This window comes from Micromys minutus, assembly GCF_963924665.1.
Source record: "Micromys minutus genome assembly, chromosome: 14".
Taxonomy (NCBI): Eukaryota; Metazoa; Chordata; class Mammalia; order Rodentia; family Muridae; genus Micromys; species Micromys minutus.
Window position 1 is genome coordinate 19,557,044 of NC_137983.1, and position 5,210 is coordinate 19,562,253.

A 5,210-nucleotide genomic window follows, 5' to 3' on the forward strand; every position below is an offset into this window, starting at 1 on the left:
TTTTTTTTTTATAAATGATGATTAAAAGTTACTAAGTTTTAAAACAGAATATAATAGAATTTTTTTAGCCCAACCTCATTAAGATTCAAGGAAATCATTATTTTTATTATCTCAATATGATTTCTTATAGTTTTAAAGATAAGAAGATATTTGTATTAAAAATAAATAACTGGAAGCTCATTGTAAACTGGGGTTTGTGGCCACTACTTTATGTGCTTGTAGTAGTAATTTATGAAACAATAGAATCAGAAGTTTAATATCATACCTGATGGTTACATAACCTTTGCAAAGACTACTTTTCAATAAAAATCCTCTAAGACTCTTACATTAGTTTTCAGGTCAAAATATACACATGAAGGTACTGAAGACTTTTCACTATATATTGATAAAAATACCAATAAACAGAAGTAAAAAAAAAGAAAAATAAAAGAAAAGAAGCACCTTGGCTCTAACTATTTTATATAAATTATGTGTGGTCTAAGGTCAACTGTGACAAGATTGGGATAGGAAGCCACTGGGGTGGGAGAAGACAATGGAGTGGGTTCTGCCTGGTCAAGGAGGTGGAAAGAGATCAACAAACAGATTTTGTTTGAAAATGAGAAACCTATTTTTATATAAGCTAAGAAACAATAACATTTGTAAAAGGTTCTTCTGAAACAATTTTACACAGCTCTTAATAATATTACTTAAAATGCATTAGAGAACATGAAGAAATTTCATGTTTGCAATAAAATAAATGTTTCCAATAGCTGTTTTAGGAATTGCTGTCACTTTGGTTATTTTTGCAAGATACTGTTTTGGTATTAGGTAGATATGTGTGTGTATGGTGTCATCTTGTTTCTATCTAGCTAGAAGTTAATATCAAAAAAGCACCATTAAAATACATTATCCTTTGAAGCAATGATGATTCAATATAATTGTTAGTGCTGAGCTGACAATATCTTGCTTCCTCAAAATATGTATTCGAGAAAATGTAGTTTCTTGAGTGTATATGGTTTCACTAATGCAAATATTTTTTAAATAATATGTTTGAACATTAGCACTATATATTAACTTCATTCTGTCTCCCTTTTACTTTCTTTCTCTGGTGTTTGTGTGTATGTGTGTGTGTGTATGTGTGTGTGTGTGTGTTTGCACAGAGTTCAGAATGGGTCATAATGATCTACTCACTGCCTTTATTTCTTTGAGATGTAGTCTTTAGCTGAGCCTAACGCATCTCAGGCTTTTAACACTTAATTGTAAACCATAAATCCCCATTGATCCTATTGCATACATATGTCCTAGGGTACAATTCACAATTGGGTATATCTAGCGTATTAATAGGTTGATGTTCCTGATATACTTGTTACCAAGTATTTTAAGGCAGGTCTTCAGGACTTGATAGCAAACACTCATCCACTGAACTGCAGCCTCAAAATATTTCCTTGTCTTTATTGTAAAACAATGCATGGAATAAATTAATAATAGATGATTTACTATATGGGTGTGATTATAAGGCAATAATTATGCTTTTCTGGTTTTCTAGGCACTTCATTACCAAGAACTTGGCTCTCTTTTTGAGCAACTTCTTTTAGTGGTAAAAAAACAAATAAGGTTGTATATATTTATGAGATGCAAATTAAAGCAGTAACATATTAATGTAGTATGTAACAATTGAGTCAAGTTACTTAATGCAAATGTTTTATATATATATATATATATATATATTGTTTTTGCGGTGTATCTATTTAACACTTATGATTTTATCACATCAGACCACTAACAACACTCTGCTTCACAATGAACATTATCAACCAAAATGCAAAGCAAGTTCCCTCTTTCTGACTGAGCCATTCTCCTCTGACAGTCTTCTACATATCTCTATGCATAACTCAAACTTTCCTCTCTTCTTCCGTGAACTTGAACTTTTTAGAATTTCTGATATAGATGACTGCCTGAATCAGTTGTTTCATGTGTCTACCCTAATTGCCCTAATATGGTGTTATCTATTTTCATTCATATAATGAAAAGTTAATTTCTGTATTTACACATTCTTAATGCATACGGTATCTGAACTGGTATAGAATGTAACCAGCTGGATTTTGACATTAAATGGCTAGATTGAATGAGGAAAGAAGGATGTAAAGAACAAAAGAAGAAAGGAAAAATAAGAAAAGAAAGAAGGAAAGAAAAATAAAAGTATTTATAAAAAAGTAAGAAATAATTTATTCAGCTATAAATATAACTTCCGGTAAATCTCTACTACATATTCACCAATAATAGTATTAATAATATTAATGTTAATAATAATATATTTACTACATGATTTCTTCATTTAAATTTTGTTGAAAACAATATTAATTTAATCATGATTTTTAAAACAAACTGCCTCCAACTTCCATTTACTGAAACATATTACCAAATAGATACATCCCTAGTACACTTATATATTTATGATTTCCTTCTTAAGAAACCTGGATTTGCAATATAAATTTGTCTTCATTAAAGTAGCCAGAAGTTGAGGTGGTCAAATGCTTCATATTTATTTGTTTAAAAAATAGAGATAAGCTCTGAACACCCCAGAAACAACTCACAGGCTGTGTGAAGTTCAAGGAAAAAAAAAAGACATTATGCTCAATCCTTATACACCAAGAAAACTTTGACTAATTCCGGGTTACATCTTGTTTTACATGTACTTTTTGCTCATTGTAACTAGTAAGACCTTAATGCACACTATCATAAAACCTTTGAAAAAAAAAAAAAAGCCAAGCACTGACAAAAATGTATTCTTATATATTTATGCAAAAATGCTTAAAATTTGTTCTTTTATCTTTGTTTTTTAAAATAAAGTTGTTCAAATAAATAAATAAATAAATAAATAAATACAGATAAAATAGCTGAAATAATCTCCTCATTTTTTTTTCAAATTCAGTTTCAACCTCAACATCAGGAGCTACTTACTCAGAGGAGTAAGTAAACCACCTATGTTCTACAAAATTTGAGATTTTCCACATGATATAGACTTTGACAGGCACTTTCTGCACTGGCTGCTGATAACCCAACATTACCTGCAATGTAAGCTCACTGGTATCATCCTCACACTAAATAATTAAGTGATTTTACTGTACTTCTTTGAAAGATGTTACCCGTTCTTTTAATGTAGCTTGGTACACCTTTTTTTCTTTGAATGCCTTTGATGTCTACTAATGGATGTTATTTTTCTGTCAAATTCAGAATAACAACTTTTAGGGAATATCTATGAAGTTTTTATATGACAACAATCTAGGGAGTCAATTTTATAACTTTTCTTCAGAAATTTTGATATATGAAAAGAAAAAATAGCTTTGATCTCTTTTTCTTTTTATATTAGGGTATTAATGAAACCAAGCAACCAATCTCAAAGTTTATATGTATACTGTTTCATTTTATCTATTACAAAGGCAGACAATTGGACAGTATAGAAAATTTAAAGACTTGGATGACAGAAATATAGAAAGCATGCACACAGTCCTTTAGCCATTGCAAAGAAGCAGGAAAAAAGACAAACGTGTCATTGTGAAACTGAAGAATGTTAATTATTTAGCATCGTCTAATAATTTGATAACCAAAACTCATGGTTATCAACATTTTCCAATAAATCCTCCTGAATACATGTAGTTTAGTTGTATGTAAAGATACATGGAAGAGTGTGTATATTCTTGAGTTGTGTGTGTGTGTGTGTGTGTGTGTGTGTGTGTGTGTGTTTGTGTGTGTGTAGGCCAGAGGTTGTAGGTCCACAGATATGACCCAACTTTTTACCCTGAAAATTTATTATTTTAACATATATGCTTCTGCCTCTCACCTCTGCAAGTCTAAGCAATACATCTTGTTGTTTTTTTTTTTTATTTCGTTGTTTTGAATCAGGTGCAGAAATGTATACTGTAGTGACTGTAAGTTAAACATTTTACCATCTCATCTCTATTTCTAGTACTATAAATTAATTTATAAATAAAACAGTATAATAACTTTAAACTGCTCTACCACAGTCAGTTTACAACACATTAATTTTAGGATATTTTTATTCAGTAATGTGTATTTCATACTATCACATAATAACATTGCCTTATTGCTGTGCTCTATGGATCATGTTACAATAGCTTCTTTTGGAATACTACTGCAGTGTCTAGTCTCTGGCTTTTTAACTTCCATGTTTCTAGCTTACTGTAGTTCAACTTAGTATTATAATTCTGTGGAAACTGCTGTCACTAAATTTATAACAATCTTGAGTGGTAAAATCTAATGATCATTTTTAAAGGAGTATAGGGACCCCGAGTAGCATTCTGTAAATATGAATGCAATAGTTCCTCCTCAGATCTTACATAAGTATTTTGTGTTTTTTTTCCCACCCACTTTTGGACTAAAATCATTTTTGTTGTATCTTATTCTCACTTCCCAATGTGTAAAACTTCAGTTGCTGAATTGCTTGCCTCTTATTACTTGACCATTGAATGTTAAGAACTCATGAACCCCAGCTCTCCCTGCTGTCTGTTTGTCTATGTGTCTCATAGAAACTTGCTGTACTATATATAGGATATTACATAAGTTTTATATTTCAAAGTTTAAAAGATGCCTCAATAGGACATTTCAAAACACAAATGTTATCATAATTTTTCATAAATTCTCCATATACAGTATAACTGTCTTGAATGAAATGTTCCCATATCCTTGGGCACATAATTTTTTTCAGTGAGTAACATTGTTTGGATAAGTTTAGAACGTGTGTTCTTGCTAAAGAACGCATGCTACTGAAGGCAAAATCCGAGGTTTAAAATTCATTTCTATTTGGGTGCTTCTTGAGATATGAACACTCATCTGTTTCCCCAGATACATTGGCCATTCTAGACTGCATTTCCTCTGCTAACATGGGCCGATTCAAATTTTACTATAAACAGCAGTCTTCATTGTTATCCAAACAATAGGAAAATAACGAAGATATATGTCAGTACTTGAAAGCAGGCTGTTGTGAAGACCCTAGTCTAGCTTCTGTGCATTGTCATTGTGGTTTCTTCATCTCTTTGTTTTTGTAGAAGCTTTGAAGATATTGCTGAGAACTATTTGGACTGTTGAGGTACAGCTCAAGAAATCTGAGAGGAAAGAGCCTCCAGCTTGTGACTGCTTTCTGCCCACATTCTAAAGGTTTTCCTGAAGCTAAATATGAAAATAATGAACTAAATTATTTGGGAAAAGATATT